The 23459-nt window shown below is 48.0% G+C and overlaps 2 pseudogenes; both read left to right on the forward strand.

Moving 5' to 3' along the window:
- Positions 1-10031: 10031 nt before the first annotated feature.
- On the forward strand, positions 10032-10149 carry LOC124803570 (annotated as a pseudogene).
- A 7013-nt stretch (positions 10150-17162) lies between these two features.
- LOC124803571 lies at positions 17163-17280 on the forward strand (annotated as a pseudogene).
- Positions 17281-23459: the final 6179 nt, after the last annotated feature.

Genomic DNA, 23459 nt, shown 5'->3' on the forward strand with positions numbered 1-23459 from the left:
ATGGCAATAGATCTTACACAATTTTCCCAGTTCTTTTACCACTCTTTCACTGGGGTTACTTGCAGCATGGTATCGGGATATGAACACCGGTTTTATCCTTCTTCTCTTCAGTGTGGTTAGCCATTGTCTGGATCTATATTGCGGTCCATTGTCAGCTATGAACTTTTCTACAGTTCCTACTTCTCGCAAAAAGTTTTTAACGATCGCTGCTGCCACTGTCCTTCCCGTCGCACGTTTCAATGCGGTAAAAGTCACATACTTTGACACCAATTCCACTGCTACTAAAACATATCTATATCCCTGCACTGACTTAGGTAGCGGGCCAAACAAATCTGTTGCTCCGAATTCCCTCAATCTACCTGGCACTATCGGAAAAAGCGGTGCTTTGCATGAGATAGTTAACGATTTTGCCTTCTGGCACAATTTGCAACTACCAAGCACGTTCTTGATCCTCCTCTCCATACTAATGAAATAAACTGATTCCCTTAACTTCTTACAGCATTTCCTTGCCCCGTAATGCCCGTAACTTAGGTGAGTGTACCAGATCAGCTTGTTGACTATTTCATTTGGTATACACAACACCCAGTCCTGTGTGTTCGGATTTCTACGGTAGAAAAGGACCCCGTTCTGAATTGTATAAAAACGTGCTATATTGGCATCTAAGTTCGCTGTAACTCTGTCCTTCACCATTCTCTATGACGCGTCTTTATCCTGCTCTTTCGCGATATTTGTGAGTACCGTCCCTATGTATTTCTCGAACGGCACGCCCTGCATATACAATATATCATATCTGTTCTCGTTTACCTCCTCATCAAAGCATTGACCGTGACCTACTGGATTCCTTGACAACGCATCTGCCACTATATTCTGTGGCCCAGGAATATACATGACCGAAAACTGAAACTCCTGTAAATAGAGTGCCCACCTAGCGAGTCGTCTATGGTTAAGTTTGGCCGACATCAGAAACTGTAGTGACTTGTGGTCAGTATAGATTTTAGTATGCCTTCCATACAAATAGTATCTAAACTTACTAAAACCCCATACTATTGCCAAAGCTTCAAGCTCAGTTACCGTGTAATTTCTCTCAGCTTTGCTAAGCACTCGGCTCGCAAATGCAATAGGTTGTTGTATTACTTCTCCTCCTTGCTCTTGCTCTTGGAACAATGTTACCCCAAGTCCACTACGGGAACTGTCCGTGGCCATACAAAACTCTTTCCCTAGGTCTGGATGCCCGAGAAGAGGTGCCGATAGCAGTGCCTTCTTTAACGCCTCATACTCTTCCTGCGCAACAGGGTCCCAATTCCATACCGTTTTCTTTCCAGTCAGCTGACATAGTCTGGGTGTCGCTGCACCCCCAATCTTAATGAACCTCCTGTAAAAATTGATTAATCCTAAATAACCCCGTAGCTGACGTTTTGTTCTTGGCACCGGAAAATCTCTGATTGCTTCGAGTTTGTCTGGATTTGGTCTTATTCCCTCTGGTGTCACAATGTGACCTAGAAACTCGATTTCTTTTCGTCCAAATTCTGACTTTCCCAAATTCACGGTCACCCCATGTCTCTCCAGTGCACCGAGCAATATGCCTAACGTTCTATTGTGGTCTTCCCAGTTTCTTTCGGCTATCAGGACATCATCCACGTACTGTGTTATCTTATCTTTTATTTCATTAGGAATGACAGTATTTAGCGCTCTGATAAATGCCGCGGATGATACATTTAACCCAAATGGTAGTTTCCGGAACTGATACGATTTCCCGTAGCACAAGAAAGCAGTGTATTTTCTACACCCCCTGTCTAACTCCACCTGCCAGAAACTCATTCTCAAATCAACTGAGCTGAGAACTCTGAGCCCGTGGAACTTTTGTAGCAATTCGTCAAGTGTCAGCGGCCGATCTGTCTCTGGCTCTATTATCTTATTAATCCTTCTTGCGTCCAAAACTAATCTAATTGACCCATCCTTTTTTTCAACACAAACTAAAGGACTGTTGTACGGACTGGATGCTGGTTCGATAATCCCTTGTTGTAGCATGCTTTCGATCTCAGCTTCCACTCTTTCTTTGTACACAACAGGTATCGGGTACACTTGGGCCCTAAACTGTTTATGTGGCTTGACCTTGAATCTATACACAAAATTTCTTATTGTACCCGCAGCATGTTTAAATACCTTTCTATTCTCGTATAAAATTTTCTGCAATTCCCCGTAGACCGTGGTCCCTCGTAAATGCCAGATTTTCTCCCTGATCTCCTCCTCCAAACATTTATGAATTTCCTTCTTCTCTTGTTCGAACCCCGTATTCTGTGCCTGTTTACCGGACTTTACCGCCAGACATAATGCTAAGTGTGCATTATCTTTACCATGTAAGCAATCGTCGAATCTTAATGTAATTTCCTCCGAATCTCGTTTCAACTCCATCGAACCATTTCTCATGTTAACGACTGCTTTATATTGGTTCAAAAAATTAACCCCTAATATCCCTTCAACAGTTAGAGATGACACAATCATGAACACTGTACTAAACCTCTTCGCCTGGCACACGAAGTCTACCTGCGCTTGTAACTTCACCTCAATTCCCTTTCCTGTAATTGCCCCTCTCACTGTTGTCCTTTGCAATGGCAACGTTGGCCATGGTTTCGTAAGGCTACAACACTTGAACACATCTTCCCTCAAAACACTCATTACACTGCCTGTGTCGATGACACAAGGTACGATTATATTATTTATTTCTACGCTAATTATTGGGTGGACTTCACTCCCCACATCTCCTACCTCCTCTAACAGATTCTCCCTTAGTTTTCCGTAATCGATATACCTAATATTTACATCATTAATAGTCCTGGTTTGTACCCGTCTATCAAGTAGTCACCTTCTTGTCCCTCCGTCATTGTGACAATGATTGTCCTGTCGTGAACCCAATAATTGCCTATCCTCTCTTCGCCCATCATTTTCATTTTCCCTTCTTCCATCTCTGTCCCATCTTCTATCTTCCCGGTTTGCTGGTCGATATCCCCATGAATTCTGCCCCCTATTTCCTCGCCATCTTCCATTTCCGTCATTCCTCTGATTCCATGCTCTCCTGTCATTCTGATAGTTTCTACCGTTCCTATCCTCAACTCTGTCTGACCTAAGAGTCATGTCGCCGCTCACAATGTTGCTCTCGTTACCCAGTTCCTGTAATAAGTGCTGAAATGACGCAGAATCGTTCAAGCCTCTGCCTGCTATCACTATATCTCTGCGCAATCTCACTGGCAACTTCGTTATACAGATCCTAATGAGCTCCCCAGTTTCGTATGGCACATCCAAATACCTGTTTCGTCTCAGCATTTCCTGATAACACGACACTGGATCTCTTATACCACCTTCGTTACAATTTGGCATCATCAATATGCTTTGCTTAACCTGGTCCTGCTTACTTTTCGACCAGAATTCATTTAAAAATTTGTCACAAAACATCTTGTAGCTACTACAGTCTTTAATAACTTCCTGCATTTTCGCTCTAGCCTCGTCCCTCAAATGGTTACACACAAACTTCATTTTTAGGAGCGGTCCCCACGATGAAGGTAATGAATCTTGAAATTGAGACAGCCACAGGCATGGATGTTGGTAATTATCAGGATCCGGAAAACAAGTGTACGTTTGTACCGACACGAAGTGTCTCCTACATTCTTCTTCCGCATTTATGTTTTCCGACCTTGGGCTGTACCCAGTTGGGTTTGCCACCTGTTTTATCCGACATAACCGTTCTTCTAACTCTCTGAGTTCGTCTTTCTCTTTCTGCCTATTTCCTTTTTTTGAATTTATTTCAGTCTCCCTCTGCAATCTACCTGGTGGTGTGTCACCTCCGCTACTGCATGCTAATCGCAACTGTGCTAGCTCTTCCCTATGTTTCCCATTTATTTCTAATTGCGCCTCTTTAAACTGTAATAGTGATTGTATCTCTTCCTGCTCGGCATAAACCTCTCGCTGCGTACTGTCAGAGCCTGTCTCGCCTCTTACACTGACCTTTTCTACCTCTGCACTAATTGTATTCATTCTGACCACTACCTCCGCAACTTCATCCCTGTATTTATTTAGCGCCACTTCCTGCTGGGTGACTTGAGCTTCCACGCTGTCTAATGCCCCTTGTTTATCCGCAAGTAAGTCCTTCACTACCTCTTTGATTCGCTCATCTGGCAACACGTCCCTACGTTCTGTGATATCCCTCTCTATTGCAATTATTCGTACCTCCAAATTATTGGCTTTTTCTTTCACAGCATCCTGTACTTGCTTCGACGCACCCAGATTCTCCTCCCCCTCATCTAACCGATTATTAACTGCTGACAGACGCTCATCGATAACTGTGTGTAGCTTCCTCATTGCCTCTTTATTTCCCTTATCAATTGCCTCCAATCTTTCCTTATTTGCTTCCAATCTCTCCTTAGTCTCCCTATCTCTCTCCTTAGCCTCCCTATCTCTCTCCTTATTATCTCTATTGATTGCTTCTAATCTTTCGTTAGTCTCCCTACTCATCGCTTGTAAAAACTGCAGTATCACATCGTTATTTCTTACTTTCGACGCGCTCACCTCGTTCGCCTGAGAAACCGTAGCTTCGCTAAGGGTAGCTGCACTTTCACCGCACACCTGGCCTAGTCTCGGCTCGCCCGCGTCGTCGGGAAAAGCCCGCGTTTGTGGACAAAGCCCGCCGCATATAGGATCCCCTTGCAGCGGTCCACTGAACAATACAGCCCCTTCGGAGTGTTTGTCTTTCTCGCTCATTAACCCATGGTCAACAGTTACTTCCTGCTGCACTGCTACGTCCACCCCAGAATCGCTATTCTCCATGGTGGCTACACTTTTTGACTGCGACCTAGTTACTACGGACATTACGCAAAAAAAAAATTATGAAACGATCTTCCAGCCTTGTGCGATATAGCAATTAATTACATAAAATAAAATCAAAGATCCTCACCAATCCAGAAAGAATTTGCAAACAGAAAAAATTTTACTTCTTAGCGCTATCACAATGCATTCCATAAAAAAAATCTTAACAGCAAACCCTAACAACAAAATATCCTAACAAAAACGATCCTGGCAAAGGAATCCTGGCAACAAATTAAATATCCTGGTAACAAAATTATCGTGGCAAAAAATGGAATCCTGGCAACAAATTAAATATCCAGGTAACAAAATTATCGTGGCAAAAAACGGAATCCTGGCAGCAAATTAAATATCCTGGTAACAAAATTATCGTGGCAAAAAAAACGGAATCCTGGCAACAAATTAAATATCCTGGTAACAAAATTATCGTGGCAAAAAAAAACGGAATCCTGGCAGGGTCGAAATTATGAGAGGCACCCACTTGCCTTTCTCATACTGTGGCATCAAGCAGTCAGGCCTGCAAGATGTGTGGTTTGCCAAGCGAGTGGAATCTTCCTTAATTTATCGAGCAACATGAATTCTCGTATCTTACTATTTAGTTACAAATTATCCTCCTGTATGAATAATACGCAACGGAAACACGCATCTGACTATCAGTGATTTATAGAACTCTGACTGTACACTACGCACTGGCAATACCACATTTACCTTTTGTCTTTGATTTAACGGCTTTTATATAAATTCGGGACATTACGATAACATACAATTTAATGAAAAAGGCCACCAATCTCTTTCTTTTCACTATTTGATTTATTCCTAAACACACAAATTCTACAACCTACAACAGAATCACATGAGAAATTCCGCCCAGTGGGCATGGCTTTACGTTAGTGAATCTCTATACTATGGTCTCGTAATCTATTTACCGCAACAGTGCACTCCCTGGATCGGATGGTGGATCTTTTATTATACCTCACACTTCGCTTCTCACAATAATCCTCACGAAACTTTCCTCCAGATCGAGCGATACAGAAGGAACAGGCATACCCACAAATCTTTCGAAACTACCTTGCTACTCCCATGCAAAACACACATACCCAAATTACAAGACATACACAACACAACAATATGAAATATTACACAAAGAACGGTTACAACTTCATCACTTTCCGCTTTCCCACTTCAATCAATATTTATCCCAGTTTCACACGACACTGCCCCACTTTGTAATTCTACTTTCCTACTGTGAACTCTGGAGATAAACGCACGTCTTCCTGTGCAATGCAAGCCAAGTGGCGTTGCCGGAAAAACGGCCGACTCACCTTGATTCTCTCTCAGAGTTTAAATTCAGCGTCACACGGAATGATATTTCTTAAATACTTCAACTTATGATACACACGCTATTTCTTAAATATTTCAGCTTATTGTACACACGCTATTAATTCTTAAATATTTCAGCTTATTGTACACACGCTATTAATTCTTAAATATTTCAGCTTAAGCTCACGGAAGTATCTCAACTTATAACTACACGAGGGCTCTTTGTGACCGTTGGTTTACTACAATCCCCTTAAAATTACCTGCCTCACTTTGTAATTTTCCCCACAAAAGGTCCTGTGAAAGAGAAATTATTAATTCTAACTACTCTTAAATATTCCACATCCATACCATGCCTCCACTCTTTCATTCCGGAGCACAACAAAAAAAAAGGTCTTTACAGCAGAAGGTTCAGCGGCAGAGTGCTGAAACATGGCCGTATTCTGATTCTCTCGCACCTCTCTCGAAGTGGGAGAAGCACCCTGCTACCTTATTGGTCAGCCACATTTCAGACGCTCAAAGCTCTGGTAACTTCCATCTCTTTGGTCTCACCAAAGGTAGCCAAAGGATCGACTCAAAGATGATCATATATTCCGATTCACTATCTGTGGTTAGCAGACGACCATACATTCATTCCTTTCACAGATCTCACCAAACTGGATGTAGGGATTTATTTTGAGGGAGTGCACATGTGATCAATTAAATAAATAAATTGTCATTCTTTCCCACACTGGTATCCGGCTTCGCTGTATTAATTGAAATTGAGTTACTTTTACACAAAAAATGTGTTGTTCTGACAAGAATTTCGTACCTATTTTCAGTGTTGGGCGGTACTGTACCCTTTCAACTGCAACGCTTTGAAAAAGCCACAGGTGCCATTGTCAACCCTGCTAAGACTGTTTGTTTGCCTCTTACACCCCGCGCACGGTCCTTACAGCGGAACTGGTTCTGCGTCCGCGAACAGCAGAAAGTCCTGGGCGTGCTTTTTTCTTCTCACCCACAACGGATGGAAGCGCTTAATTGGCGGTCCACGCTGCACAAGGTGCGTGCCATTGCCAAGATCTATGCGGCTCGCACGTTGGCGCTTCGTGATAAGGTGGCCTTGATCAATACTAACATTCTGGCCAGGGCATGGTATCTCGCGCAGGTCCTTCCACTGCCTCGGCAATTGGAACGTGCCCTCAAGCAGGCGGTGTATTGGTTTTTATGGCGAGGTGACATTTTTAAAGTCTCGTATGAAACTTGTACTCTCAGCCCGACAGATGGTGGTTTGGGTTTAGTAGATCTTCGCGCGAAGTGCTCCGCTCTGTTTTGGAAGAGGACCACTGTTGTGATGGAGAGGGCCCCGAACGGTACCACTGCGGCGGTCTTCAATCTGTATCGTCCTCCATCTGCGGCGGCGCCGGTGAATGTCTCGCACATTCCCTTTTTTCTTAATTATGTGCGTCGCTACTATATGGAAAACAGCTACTTGGAGCTCTGTGACGTTCCCAGCCTTCGAGTCAGCGACGTCGTTTCTGCTTTCCGTGGGTCTACTGTGCGTTGTAAATGGGAGTATCGGCTACCGTGGTATAACTGGGTCACGGTATGGAAAAATCTTGCCAGCACTGTTCTTCCTCCCTCTGTACACGCAGTGTGGTACAAGGTTGTACATCGTACCTTCCCTACGAATGCGAAGCTCCACTCCATTAATCTCATCTCGTCTGGAGCTTGTGACCTGTGTGCTGTGGAAGATATGCTTGAACACCGTTTCGTGTGTGGCCATTTTTGCAGTGTTTGGCATACCGCCCGAGATATGGTTCGCCTTATCAATCGAGTGGATACGCGTTCTGTTTTGCCGACAGATGTCTTAATCCCTCAGTGCGCCGCCTACCCGAATATTAAGAAGAATGCCACGGTGTGGCTCCTGGGTCATACCGTTTTTGCAATGTTTTCCCTGAAATTGACAACCAAATTTGACTTTCTTACATACTTATGGACTCAGCATGAACAAACTGCAGCCATGCCTGGCTATCATGCTAATTTCGCGAATTTTTTGCAGGTCGCCCTTGCTCATGCTTTTACCCGGATGTCGATGGCTACTTAACATGGTTTGATGATTTGGTATACTCTTCTACTTTGACCGCTCGTGTTGTGTTTTCCAGGAACGTACAATTATTGAAATTCGTGTAATCAGAGGTACTTTACTTTTTATTCTTTGTGTTCCTTTTCATTTCAGGTATGGTTTACCTTCTCCTTGATTCTGATTATTTTTATGCTGTGGACATCGGCATTTTCTTTTTGCAGAACTAACTTTCTCATGTAGGTCTCCCAAGTGGCGGCAGTACTATCTTTTGGTCTTTTCCTGTATTACCGCGCAGTGACTTTAATTTCCTTCTTTTAGTTTCATTTCTCCACTTGTTGGACTCTACTCATCTGCTTTACTGGTGTGGAATTTTCCCAGTAATAGAATACCTGAGGAAGTGGCTTCTTTTTTTAGTTTTGTGTTTTATATTTTCTATACTGGACTCTTGTTTTCTGGTGGATTACTTGTCTCCATTTAGAAGATTTCATGGATCATGGTTTTTTCTTTGTACCTGCCGTTTTTTCTTTCCCGACGGACGTAGACATTCTCAAGGATGCTAACGGGGGATACGTTTTCTTTTTTCGTCTGTTCGTCGTGGGCCATGGAGACAACAGCACCTTATAGCTCATGAAGCTCGCCAATGGAAGGCGTTTTGTGGAGAGTGACAAGGCCGGGCTATAAGGGGAGATTAGTAAAAAAAAAAAAAAAAAAAAAGGTGCTGTTGGCTCCCCTTCATTTTCTCCTTTTTACGCCGCTATCCCTGCCAGCCCTCTTTTCATACTACCTTTCTTTTGTGACAAACGTGCTTCCTTAAGCATTTTCAACGTGCTAGGAATGCCTTGAAAATAACGAAACACTACGAATCGACAGATGTGATCTGAAATGAGTCGGGGCCACCTACTGTTTCGTAGCAGTGCAAAACTCCACAAAAGAAAAAAAAAAAAAAAAAAAAATGAAAATAAATGACTGTAATAAACATAACATACGATATTAATGGCCTCAGTTGGAAGAAGAATGTGCCAAGGAAGATTTCTTAAAAGTGCCTGAAGATAACAAAACGGTATGAACCGACAGATATGTTCTGAGATACGTCAGGGCTTATTGTTTTGTAGCAGCGTACGACTGCAAACTTGGAAACAAAAATGCATCTTTCGTCGCTAGAAGAGATGGATGCTTTGGCGACCCTCCTGTGCCTTGTGTCCCTGTTTTCGCACCTTTGCACAGGTCTGCTGGCCGCAAACGGCGTCTCGGACACGCCCGTTAGGCCCACGGCCGTCTCGCAGATGTTTCTCGTGCTTGTGCTGTCATATGGGCCACGACCCGAGCGGCAGTCGAGCAAAGTCGGGACAAGTCGGGACGGAAGGGGAGAGGTGCGAATGCACTGCACAGATCACGCAAATACCTGGACGCGAGCCGCGCGGCGTGTGTCAGGTGAGGAAGCTGCCGGGGGCGCCCTCCAGCGGGACACTGCTGCACCCCGCACAGCCCCCCGCCGGATAACGGGAACAAGATGCGTCGCCCGCGGGTGTCGGACGCCGCACGCACCAAGCGAAACGAATGACGGGCGGCGCACCGAGCAGCCGCGTGTCTCACGCAAGTGGCGGCGCGGCGCGCCCGCCAGTCCGGCAGACGCCTCTGAGACGCCGGACGCGCACTCGGCGCCGCCTTCGAGGCTCCAGCTGTTGCGGAAGGACGTGCTCTGCGTCAAATGTGTCACCGAAAACTGCGATTGTGTGTGTTGGGAGAAGAGGCAGAGGCAGAGGCGTCTTCTGTCGTGCGGCTGCAGTATAAGGGCGCCAACGGCCATACCATGTTGAATACACCGGTTCTCGTCCGATCACCGAAGTTAAGCAACATCGGGCCCGGTTAGTACTTGGCTGGCTGCCCGCCTGGCAACGCCTCGGTGCCGAGCGAGCAGTGTTTACCTCGTGCGACTGGGCCGGCGGCGCCTCGCGTGTCGTCTGCTCACTCTGCCTCGTGGCTTTCTTTCTTTCTACTGAACTGTAAGTAATGGATATACTTTACGATGACAGTGAAGAGCGACATAACAATATTCAGTGCGAGTTTGATCGTTCCGTAGAGAAACCTTCTGCTTTTGAGATCCATCGTTGGTTACTTGAGGACTTGATGTTGTCTACTACTGATGTGCTCGGTATTCAGTTCGATACGTTTTTAAATTCTGTGTTCTTGAAACTGAAATCTCCCGATCTGTGTGATGCTGTTGTCTCTGTTAATGACGGTGTTCGTAGATTTCGACACCTTAACGGAAATATTAGTAATGTCACTGTGTCTCATGCTGGTTTTGGTCTTCGACAAATACGCATATTTAACCTTCCGTTTGAAATTCGCAACGACACTATTTCTCGTCACTTGCGGCCATATGGCACTGTTTTATCTGTAGTGAAAGAGAAATGGTCGTCTGCGTACATATTTCAAGTCGAGAACGGTGTGCGCAGTGTTAAGATGGTGGTTCGGCAGCATATTCCGTCTTTTATTTTGGTGAACGGCCACCGTGCGTTTGTCACGTACAGTGGCCAGCCACAGACTTGCTCATTTTGTAACGGTGTCGGACATTATCGGCAGGATTGTCCGAAGCGCAAACGGCCTGTTCAGCTACCACTTGAGGCCAATTTGCAAGGAGCTAGTTTTGCTTCCGTCGCCGCTACGGTCTTGGGTTCCGCCCCCCCCCCCCCCCCCCCCGCGCCCGCGCGGCGTGCGGTAGATGTTAATCTTGCTGCCGCCGCGGAAGCGATGGATGTGTCTGCTGATGCTACTGTCTCTGTTCTTGCGACTACCGGCCAGGAATCTTTGTCCGCGGTTTCGGAAAACGTGCCTGCTGTTCTTCAACCGGTTGTGGGTGCTGTTGTGTCGGAGACTGTCTCTGACTCCGTGCCGCCATCGGTAACCGATGTCGTTCCGCGTCCTATTTTGGACGCTGTTGCACCTATTGAGTCGCAGTTGGCACCCTCTCCTTCTGTGCCTGCACCCGTCGTTGTACCCTCTGATGTTTCTGAGCCTATTCCTGTTGCGGAATCACGCGATAACTTTGTGGAACCCAAACCGCAACGGGATGACGTTCGTTCTCGGAGTTCCAGTCGGCAACGCTTCCGCAGTGTCAGTAGCTCCCCTTCTTACGACGGGGGTTCCACGCGGCGTGACCGTAGTCCGTCCCCGGTAGGGCGCTCCCCCGCCTCTTCTTGGGCGTCGCAACGCCGTGCCGCGCGGCGCGACCTCGACGTGGAGCTCCGGCCGCCTCAGGCTTCCGGCTCCGGGCGCCAGCCGCCGCGCAAACAGCAACAACAACAGTCGCCGCGGGCCTCCTCTCGCCACGCGCAGTCAGCTGATCTGGGTGATGCCGCGCAGCAACGTGACGTTGCTGTTCGCCATCTGCGGACTGTGTTAAGTCAACCAGCCTCTGTAGACGTGCCTGTTTTAGCGCCTGACACTGTCTCGGCTGTGACTACGGCACCTATGTCGACGAAACGGAAGGCTGAGGATGTCCACCGACGTCGCGCTGGTCCTTCTATCCACGACCGCGTGTCGGTGCCTCCCTCCGACGTGCAGATGCCCGTCAGGGATCCTGTGTCAGTTACTTCTGCCGTGCCAGCTACTGCCACCCTGCCACCCTGCCACCCCTCTCCCCCTTCGAGCCTTCGGAGTGGGCGAAGGATGTTGTAGAGGGTGAGGAGACGTAGTGTGTGTCCTGTGTGCCCCCTCCTCTGTCGTGCACCTGCACATTCCGTGTTTTTTGTGTGTTTTTACTTTTGTGTGTCTTTTAACTGTGTGAGTCTATGACTTACGATTTTAGCCAGTGGAATGTTGTCACTATTAATCTTAACAAGTTGAGCCACCCGTGCAAGTTACTGGCTTTTCAGGCCTTTTTACGTGATCACCACTGCCATGTTGTCTTTTTACAGGAGGTGACGCGCGATGCACTTGTCTTTTTACACGATTTTAGTGACTTTATTGTTGTTGACAATGTTTTACCGGATTCCAATGCAGGAACTGCCATTTTAGTCCGTTCTGACCTTGCTATTTCCGACGTTGCTATTTTATCAAATGGTCGTGCTGTTAGTTGCACTATACTGGGCGTTGTCTTTGTTAACGTTTATACCCCGTCTGGGAACGATAAGCCGGCGAGGGCTGTTTTTTATGGGCAGGAACTGTGTGCACTGCTACACCGGAATGTGGATGCTTTCGTTGTCGGCGGCGATTTTAATTGCGTTTTAGATGTTGTCGATCAGGTGCCTCGTCCTAACATTTGTCGCGAGCTCGGCGATTTCATTCGCAGTTTTCATCTCGTTGATACGTGGCGTGTTTTAAACCCTGACGTCACCCACTATACTCATTTTTATCCCACGGGGCACAGCCGCCTGGACAGGATTTACATTTCTGCCTCGCTTTCTGCCCGAATTTGCCGCATGGAAATGTTTCCCGTGCTCTTTTCTGATCATTCCGGTTACCTTTGCCAGCTTTTATTGCCTAAATTCTGTATTCCCAGACGACCGACTCTGTGGAAATTAAATTGTGCTTTATTGAACGACGACCATTTTGTGATGTGTTTCATCAATCGGTGGCACAAAATACTCGAGACTAGGCGAGGTGACTGTAGTGTGCTGGAGTGGTGGGTTGGGGAGGCCAAGCCGGTGATCCGGCGGTTTTTAATGGATTTTAGCCGCGAGGCGGCTCGTTGGCGTCGCGCTACGGCCCGTTTCCATCAGGCGTGTTTACAAGACCTCGCGCTGCGCGTGACGTCACAGCCTGCCTTGCTGCCCGCTTTTAAGCAATTCCAGCGTAAGCTTCTCGATGATTTGCGTGCTGTTAGTGCCGGTGTCGTCGTCCGCATCCAGCCTGTGGGGGTTGTGGATGGCGAACCTTTGTCGCTTTACCATCTGACCAGGGAACGAAGGCGGCGCGCCCGTCTGCACATCAGTACCTGGAAAAAGTGCGACGGCGGACGGACTACTGTCCAGTCCGACATTGAGCGGGATATTTTTCATCATTTTAGTTCCCTTTTCCGTGCGCTGGATGTTGATTGTGATGCGTTGCGGGATTTTTTACAAGTCATACCTCATGTTTTAACTCGTGCGGATAGGACGCATTTAAATGCTGCTTATGTACCTGACGACCTGTACGACGCTATCCGACGAAGCCCTAAGTGTAAATCGCCTGGTCCCGACGGCATTCCTGCTGAATTTTATTTGAAGTTTTATGATCTTTTTCGTGATGTTTTTGTGGCTCTTTTAAATGAAATACGGGATGGTGCTGTTATCCCTGCTGCGTTTGAGGAGGGGGTAGTGACCTTAGTACCTAAATCGACTGCGACGCCCTGTATTGACGCTGTTCGGCCGATCACACTACTTAACGCCGACTTTAAGATTGTGACGCGCTGTGTGGCTCAACGTCTTAAAGTTGTTTTACCGTCGGTTCTCAGTGACAGTCAATCATGTGCGGTGCCGGGTCGAAACATTTTTGACGCCGTTCTCGCATATCGCGACTGTATCGGCTTTGTTAAAAGTGCGAGAGTGCCGACCGCTGCCATCTTATTGATTGACTTCAAAAATGCTTTCGACCGCATTAGCCATGTATACCTCCGCCAGGTTCTTGTGCGGATGGGATTCGGTCTTAAGTTTACGACTGTGGTAAAGCATCTTTTACAGAATGCGACGTCACGAGTTAGTGTCAACGGCCGCTTGACGCCGGCTTTCCGTGTTGGGCGCTCGGTGCGGCAGGGGTGTCCCCTTTCGATGGCCCTTTTTTCTGTCGCCTTAGATCCGTTGCTGCGGATTATCGGCCGCGAATGCCGCGGCATTCAGGTCGGGGCAGACCGCCTCATTTGTAAGGCATACGCCGACGACCTTGGTGTTTTTCTTGGCCATTCCGATGACGTTGACAATTTATATGGCGCACTGCAACGCTTTGAAAAAGCCACAGGTGCCATTGTCAACCCTGCTAAGACTGTTTGTTTGCCTCTTACACCCCGCGCACGGTCCTTACAGCGGAACTGGTTCTGCGTCCGCGAACAGCAGAAAGTCCTGGGCGTGCTTTTTTCTTCTCACCCACAACGGATGGAAGCGCTTAATTGGCGGTCCACGCTGCACAAGGTGCGTGCCATTGCCAAGATCTATGCGGCTCGCACGTTGGCGCTTCGTGATAAGGTGGCCTTGATCAATACTAACATTCTGGCCAGGGCATGGTATCTCGCGCAGGTCCTTCCACTGCCTCGGCAATTGGAACGTGCCCTCAAGCAGGCGGTGTATTGGTTTTTATGGCGAGGTGACATTTTTAAAGTCTCGTATGAAACTTGTACTCTCAGCCCGACAGATGGTGGTTTGGGTTTAGTAGATCTTCGCGCGAAGTGCTCCGCTCTGTTTTGGAAGAGGACCACTGTTGTGATGGAGAGGGCCCCGAACGGTACCACTGCGGCGGTCTTCAATCTGTATCGTCCTCCATCTGCGGCGGCGCCGGTGAATGTCTCGCACATTCCCTTTTTTCTTAATTATGTGCGTCGCTACTATATGGAAAACAGCTACTTGGAGCTCTGTGACGTTCCCAGCCTTCGAGTCAGCGACGTCGTTTCTGCTTTCCGTGGGTCTACTGTGCGTTGTAAGTGGGAGTATCGGCTACCGTGGTATAACTGGGTCACGGTATGGAAAAATCTTGCCAGCACTGTTCTTCCTCCCTCTGTACACGCAGTGTGGTACAAGGTTGTACATCGTACCTTCCCTACGAATGCGAAGCTCCACTCCATTAATCTCATCTCGTCTGGAGCTTGTGACCTGTGTGCTGTGGAAGATACGCTTGAACACCGTTTCGTGTGTGGCCATTTTTGCAGTGTTTGGCATACCGCCCGAGATATGGTTCGCCTTATCAATCGGGTGGATACGCGTTCTGTTTTGCCGACAGATGTCTTAATCCCTCAGTGCGCCGCCTACCCGAATACTAAGAAGAATGCCACGGTGTGGATCCTGGGTCATACCGTTTTTGCAATGTTTTCCCTGAAATTGACAACCAAATTTGACTTTCTTACATACTTATGGACTCAGCATGAACAAACTGCAGCCATGCCTGGCTATCGTGCTAATTTCGCGAATTTTTTGCAGGTCGCCCTTGCTCATGCTTTTACCCGGATGTCGATGGCTACTTAACATGGTTTGATGATTTGGTATACTCTTCTACTTTGACCGCTCGTGTTGTGTTTTCCAGGAACGTACAATTATTGAAATTCGTGTAATCAGAGGTACTTTACTTTTTATTCTTTGTGTTCCTTTTCATTTCAGGTATGGTTTACCTTCTCCTTGATTCTGATTATTTTTATGCTGTGGACATCGGCATTTTCTTTTTGCAGAACTAACTTTCTCATGTAGGTCTCCCAAGTGGCGGCAGTACTATCTTTTGGTCTTTTCCTGTATTACCGCGCAGTGACTTTAATTTCCTTCTTTTAGTTTCATTTCTCCACTTGTTGGACTCTACTCATCTGCTTTACTGGTGTGGAATTTTCCCAGTAATAGAATACCTGAGGAAGTGGCTTCTTTTTTTAGTTTTGTGTTTTATATTTTCTATACTGGACTCTTGTTTTCTGGTGGATTACTTGTCTCCATTTAGAAGATTTCATGGATTATGGTTTTTTCTTTGTACCTGCCGTTTTTTCTTTCCCGACGGACGTAGACATTCTCAAGGATGCTAACGGGGGATACGTTTTCTTTTCTCGTCTGTTCGTCGTGGGCCATGGAGACAACAGCACCTTATAGCTCATGAAGCTCGCCAATGGAAGGCGTTTTGTGGAGAGTGACAAGGCCGGGCTATAAGGGGAGATTAGTAAAAAAAAAAAAAAAAAAAAAAGGTGCTGTTGGCTCCCCTTCATTTTCTCCTTTTTACGCCGCTATCCCTGCCAGCCCTCTTTTCATACTACCTTTCTTTTGTGACAAACGTGCTTCCTTAAGCATTTTCAACGTGCTAGGAATGCCTTGAAAATAACGAAACACTACGAATCGACAGATGTGATCTGAAATGAGTCGGGGCCACCTACTGTTTCGTAGCAGTGCAAAACTCCACAAAAGAAAAAAAAAAAAAAAAAAAAAAAATGAAAATAAATGACTGTAATAAACATAACATACGATATTAATGGCCTCAGTTGGAAGAAGAATGTGCCAAGGAAGATTTCTTAAAAGTGCCTGAAGATAACAAAACGGTATGAACCGACAGATATGTTCTGAGATACGTCAGGGCTTATTGTTTTGTAGCAGCGTACGACTGCAAACTTGGAAACAAAAATGCATCTTTCGTCGCTAGAAGAGATGGATGCTTTGGCGACCCTCCTGTGCCTTGTGTCCCTGTTTTCGCACCTTTGCACAGGTCTGCTGGCCGCAAACGGCGTCTCGGACACGCCCGTTAGGCCCACGGCCGTCTCGCAGATGTTTCTCGTGCTTGTGCTGTCATATGGGCCACGACCCGAGCGGCAGTCGAGCAAAGTCGGGACAAGTCGGGACGGAAGGGGAGAGGTGCGAATGCACTGCACAGATCACGCAAATACCTGGACGCGAGCCGCGCGGCGTGTGTCAGGTGAGGAAGCTGCCGGGGGCGCCCTCCAGCGGGACACTGCTGCACCCCGCACAGCCCCCCGCCGGATAACGGGAACAAGATGCGTCGCCCGCGGGTGTCGGACGCCGCACGCACCAAGCGAAACGAATGACGGGCGGCGCACCGAGCAGCCGCGTGTCTCACGCAAGTGGCGGCGCGGCGCGCCCGCCAGTCCGGCAGACGCCTCTGAGACGCCGGACGCGCACTCGGCGCCGCCTTCGAGGCTCCAGCTGTTGCGGAAGGACGTGCTCTGCGTCAAATGTGTCACCGAAAACTGCGATTGTGTGTGTTGGGAGAAGAGGCAGAGGCAGAGGCGTCTTCTGTCGTGCGGCTGCAGTATAAGGGCGCCAACGGCCATACCATGTTGAATACACCGGTTCTCGTCCGATCACCGAAGTTAAGCAACATCGGGCCCGGTTAGTACTTGGCTGGCTGCCCGCCTGGCAACGCCTCGGTGCCGAGCGAGCAGTGTTTACCTCGTGCGACTGGGCCGGCGGCGCCTCGCGTGTCGTCTGCTCACTCTGCCTCGTGGCTTTCTTTCTTTCTACTGAACTGTAAGTAATGGATATACTTTACGATGACAGTGAAGAGCGACATAACAATATTCAGTGCGAGTTTGATCGTTCCGTAGAGAAACCTTCTGCTTTTGAGATCCATCGTTGGTTACTTGAGGACTTGATGTTGTCTACTACTGATGTGCTCGGTATTCAGTTCGATACGTTTTTAAATTCTGTGTTCTTGAAACTGAAATCTCCCGATCTGTGTGATGCTGTTGTCTCTGTTAATGACGGTGTTCGTAGATTTCGACACCTTAACGGAAATATTAGTAATGTCACTGTGTCTCATGCTGGTTTTGGTCTTCGACAAATACGCATATTTAACCTTCCGTTTGAAATTCGCAACGACACTATTTCTCGTCACTTGCGGCCATATGGCACTGTTTTATCTGTAGTGAAAGAGAAATGGTCGTCTGCGTACATATTTCAAGTCGAGAACGGTGTGCGCAGTGTTAAGATGGTGGTTCGGCAGCATATTCCGTCTTTTATTTTGGTGAACGGCCACCGTGCGTTTGTCACGTACAGTGGCCAGCCACAGACTTGCTCAATTTGTAACGGTGTCGGACATTATCGGCAGGATTGTCCGAAGCGCAAACGGCCTGTTCAGCTACCACTTGAGGCCAATTTGCAAGGAGCTAGTTTTGCTTCCGTCGCCGCTACGGTCTTGGGTTCCGCCCCCCCCCCCCCCCCCCCCCCCCCCCCGCGCCCGCGCGGCGTGCGGTAGATGTTAATCTTGCTGCCGCCGCGGAAGCGATGGATGTGTCTGCTGATGCTACTGTCTCTGTTCTTGCGACTACCGGCCAGGAATCTTTGTCCGCGGTTTCGGAAAACGTGCCTGCTGTTCTTCAACCGGTTGTGGGTGCTGTTGTGTCGGAGACTGTCTCTGACTCCGTGCCGCCATCGGTAACCGATGTCGTTCCGCGTCCTATTTTGGACGCTGTTGCACCTATTGAGTCGCAGTTGGCACCCTCTCCTTCTGTGCCTGCACCCGTCGTTGTACCCTCTGATGTTTCTGAGCCTATTCCTGTTGCGGAATCACGCGATAACTTTGTGGAACCCAAACCGCAACGGGATGACGTTCGTTCTCGGAGTTCCAGTCGGCAACGCTTCCGCAGTGTCAGTAGCTCCCCTTCTTACGACGGGGGTTCCACGCGGCGTGACCGTAGTCCGTCCCCGGTAGGGCGCTCCCCCGCCTCTTCTTGGGCGTCGCAACGCCGTGCCGCGCGGCGCGACCTCGACGTGGAGCTCCGGCCGCCTCAGGCTTCCGGCTCCGGGCGCCAGCCGCCGCGCAAACAGCAACAACAACAGTCGCCGCGGGCCTCCTCTCGCCACGCGCAGTCAGCTGATCTGGGTGATGCCGCGCAGCAACGTGACGTTGCTGTTCGCCATCTGCGGACTGTGTTAAGTCAACCAGCCTCTGTAGACGTGCCTGTTTTAGCGCCTGACACTGTCTCGGCTGTGACTACGGCACCTATGTCGACGAAACGGAAGGCTGAGGATGTCCACCGACGTCGCGCTGGTCCTTCTATCCACGACCGCGTGTCGGTGCCTCCCTCCGACGTGCAGATGCCCGTCAGGGATCCTGTGTCAGTTACTTCTGCCGTGCCAGCTACTGCCACCCTGCCACCCTGCCACCCCTCTCCCCCTTCGAGCCTTCGGAGTGGGCGAAGGATGTTGTAGAGGGTGAGGAGACGTAGTGTGTGTCCTGTGTGCCCCCTCCTCTGTCGTGCACCTGCACATTCCGTGTTTTTTGTGTGTTTTTACTTTTGTGTGTCTTTTAACTGTGTGAGTCTATGACTTACGATTTTAGCCAGTGGAATGTTGTCACTATTAATCTTAACAAGTTGAGCCACCCGTGCAAGTTACTGGCTTTTCAGGCCTTTTTACGTGATCACCACTGCCATGTTGTCTTTTTACAGGAGGTGACGCGCGATGCACTTGTCTTTTTACACGATTTTAGTGACTTTATTGTTGTTGACAATGTTTTACCGGATTCCAATGCAGGAACTGCCATTTTAGTCCGTTCTGACCTTGCTATTTCCGACGTTGCTATTTTATCAAATGGTCGTGCTGTTAGTTGCACTATACTGGGCGTTGTCTTTGTTAACGTTTATACCCCGTCTGGGAACGATAAGCCGGCGAGGGCTGTTTTTTATGGGCAGGAACTGTGTGCACTGCTACACCGGAATGTGGATGCTTTCGTTGTCGGCGGCGATTTTAATTGCGTTTTAGATGTTGTCGATCAGGTGCCTCGTCCTAACATTTGTCGCGAGCTCGGCGATTTCATTCGCAGTTTTCAGCTCGTTGATACGTGGCGTGTTTTAAACCCTGACGTCACCCACTATACTCATTTTTATCCCACGGGGCACAGCCGCCTGGACAGAATTTACATTTCTGCCTCGCTTTCTGCCCGAATTTGCCGCATGGAAATGTTTCCCGTGCTCTTTTCTGATCATTCCGGTTACCTTTGCCAGCTTTTATTGCCTAAATTCTGTATTCCCAGACGACCGACTCTGTGGAAATTAAATTGTGCTTTATTGAACGACGACCATTTTGTGATGTGTTTCATCAATCGGTGGCACAAAATACTCGAGACTAGGCGAGGTGACTGTAGTGTGCTGGAGTGGTGGGTTGGGGAGGCCAAGCCGGTGATCCGGCGGTTTTTAATGGATTTTAGCCGCGAGGCGGCTCGTTGGCGTCGCGCTACGGCCCGTTTCCATCAGGCGTGTTTACAAGACCTCGCGCTGCGCGTGACGTCACAGCCTGCCTTGCTGCCCGCTTTTAAGCAATTCCAGCGTAAGCTTCTCGATGATTTGCGTGCTGTTAGTGCCGGTGTCGTCGTCCGCATCCAGCCTGTGGGGGTTGTGGATGGCGAACCTTTGTCGCTTTACCATCTGACCAGGGAACGAAGGCGGCGCGCCCGTCTGCACATCAGTACCTGGAAAAAGTGCGACGGCGGACGGACTACTGTCCAGTCCGACATTGAGCGGGATATTTTTCATCATTTTAGTTCCCTTTTCCGTGCGCTGGATGTTGATTGTGATGCGTTGCGGGATTTTTTACAAGTCATACCTCATGTTTTAACTCGTGCGGATAGGACGCATTTAAATGCTGCTTATGTACCTGACGACCTGTACGACGCTATCCGACGAAGCCCTAAGTGTAAATCGCCTGGTCCCGACGGCATTCCTGCTGAATTTTATTTGAAGTTTTATGATCTTTTTCGTGATGTTTTTGTGGCTCTTTTAAATGAAATACGGGATGGTGCTGTTATCCCTGCTGCGTTTGAGGAGGGGGTAGTGACCTTAGTACCTAAATCGACTGCGACGCCCTGTATTGACGCTGTTCGGCCGATCACACTACTTAACGCCGACTTTAAGATTGTGACGCGCTGTGTGGCTCAACGTCTTAAAGTTGTTTTACCGTCGGTTCTCAGTGACAGTCAATCATGTGCGGTGCCGGGTCGAAACATTTTTGACGCCGTTCTCGCATATCGCGACTGTATCGGCTTTGTTAAAAGTGCGAGAGTGCCGACCGCTGCCATCTTATTGATTGACTTCAAAAATGCTTTCGACCGCATTAGCCATGTATACCTCCGCCAGGTTCTTGTGCGGATGGGATTCGGTCTTAAGTTTACGACTGTGGTAAAGCATCTTTTACAGAATGCGACGTCACGAGTTAGTGTCAACGGCCGCTTGACGCCGGCTTTCCGTGTTGGGCGCTCGGTGCGGCAGGGGTGTCCCCTTTCGATGGCCCTTTTTTCTGTCGCCTTAGATCCGTTGCTGCGGATTATCGGCCGCGAATGCCGCGGCATTCAGGTCGGGGCAGACCGCCTCATTTGTAAGGCATACGCCGACGACCTTGGTGTTTTTCTTGGCCATTCCGATGACGTTGACAATTTATATGGCGCACTGCAACGCTTTGAAAAAGCCACAGGTGCCATTGTCAACCCTGCTAAGACTGTTTGTTTGCCTCTTACACCCCGCGCACGGTCCTTACAGCGGAACTGGTTCTGCGTCCGCGAACAGCAGAAAGTCCTGGGCGTGCTTTTTTCTTCTCACCCACAACGGATGGAAGCGCTTAATTGGCGGTCCACGCTGCACAAGGTGCGTGCCATTGCCAAGATCTATGCGGCTCGCACGTTGGCGCTTCGTGATAAGGTGGCCTTGATCAATACTAACATTCTGGCCAGGGCATGGTATCTCGCGCAGGTCCTTCCACTGCCTCGGCAATTGGAACGTGCCCTCAAGCAGGCGGTGTATTGGTTTTTATGGCGAGGTGACATTTTTAAAGTCTCGTATGAAACTTGTACTCTCAGCCCGACAGATGGTGGTTTGGGTTTAGTAGATCTTCGCGCGAAGTGCTCCGCTCTGTTTTGGAAGAGGACCACTGTTGTGATGGAGAGGGCCCCGAACGGTACCACTGCGGCGGTCTTCAATCTGTATCGTCCTCCATCTGCGGCGGCGCCGGTGAATGTCTCGCACATTCCCTTTTTTCTTAATTATGTGCGTCGCTACTATATGGAAAACAGCTACTTGGAGCTCTGTGACGTTCCCAGCCTTCGAGTCAGCGACGTCGTTTCTGCTTTCCGTGGGTCTACTGTGCGTTGTAAGTGGGAGTATCGGCTACCGTGGTATAACTGGGTCACGGTATGGAAAAATCTTGCCAGCACTGTTCTTCCTCCCTCTGTACACGCAGTGTGGTACAAGGTTGTACATCGTACCTTCCCTACGAATGCGAAGCTCCACTCCATTAATCTCATCTCGTCTGGAGCTTGTGACCTGTGTGCTGTGGAAGATACGCTTGAACACCGTTTCGTGTGTGGCCATTTTTGCAGTGTTTGGCATACCGCCCGAGATATGGTTCGCCTTATCAATCGGGTGGATACGCGTTCTGTTTTGCCGACAGATGTCTTAATCCCTCAGTGCGCCGCCTACCCGAATACTAAGAAGAATGCCACGGTGTGGATCCTGGGTCATACCGTTTTTGCAATGTTTTCCCTGAAATTGACAACCAAATTTGACTTTCTTACATACTTATGGACTCAGCATGAACAAACTGCAGCCATGCCTGGCTATCGTGCTAATTTCGCGAATTTTTTGCAGGTCGCCCTTGCTCATGCTTTTACCCGGATGTCGATGGCTACTTAACATGGTTTGATGATTTGGTATACTCTTCTACTTTGACCGCTCGTGTTGTGTTTTCCAGGAACGTACAATTATTGAAATTCGTGTAATCAGAGGTACTTTACTTTTTATTCTTTGTGTTCCTTTTCATTTCAGGTATGGTTTACCTTCTCCTTGATTCTGATTATTTTTATGCTGTGGACATCGGCATTTTCTTTTTGCAGAACTAACTTTCTCATGTAGGTCTCCCAAGTGGCGGCAGTACTATCTTTTGGTCTTTTCCTGTATTACCGCGCAGTGACTTTAATTTCCTTCTTTTAGTTTCATTTCTCCACTTGTTGGACTCTACTCATCTGCTTTACTGGTGTGGAATTTTCCCAGTAATAGAATACCTGAGGAAGTGGCTTCTTTTTTTAGTTTTGTGTTTTATATTTTCTATACTGGACTCTTGTTTTCTGGTGGATTACTTGTCTCCATTTAGAAGATTTCATGGATCATGGTTTTTTCTTTGTACCTGCCGTTTTTTCTTTCCCGACGGACGTAGACATTCTCAAGGATGCTAACGGGGGATACGTTTTCTTTTCTCGTCTGTTCGTCGTGGGCCATGGAGACAACAGCACCTTATAGCTCATGAAGCTCGCCAATGGAAGGCGTTTTGTGGAGAGTGACAAGGCCGGGCTATAAGGGGAGATTAGTAAAAAAAAAAAAAAAAAAAAAGGTGCTGTTGGCTCCCCTTCATTTTCTCCTTTTTACGCCGCTATCCCTGCCAGCCCTCTTTTCATACTACCTTTCTTTTGTGACAAACGTGCTTCCTTAAGCATTTTCAACGTGCTAGGAATGCCTTGAAAATAACGAAACACTACGAATCGACAGATGTGATCTGAAATGAGTCGGGGCCACCTACTGTTTCGTAGCAGTGCAAAACTCCACAAAAGAAAAAAAAAAAAAAAAAAAAAAAAA

This window comes from Schistocerca piceifrons, chromosome 6 (assembly GCF_021461385.2).
Source record: "Schistocerca piceifrons isolate TAMUIC-IGC-003096 chromosome 6, iqSchPice1.1, whole genome shotgun sequence".
Taxonomy (NCBI): Eukaryota; Metazoa; Arthropoda; class Insecta; order Orthoptera; family Acrididae; genus Schistocerca; species Schistocerca piceifrons.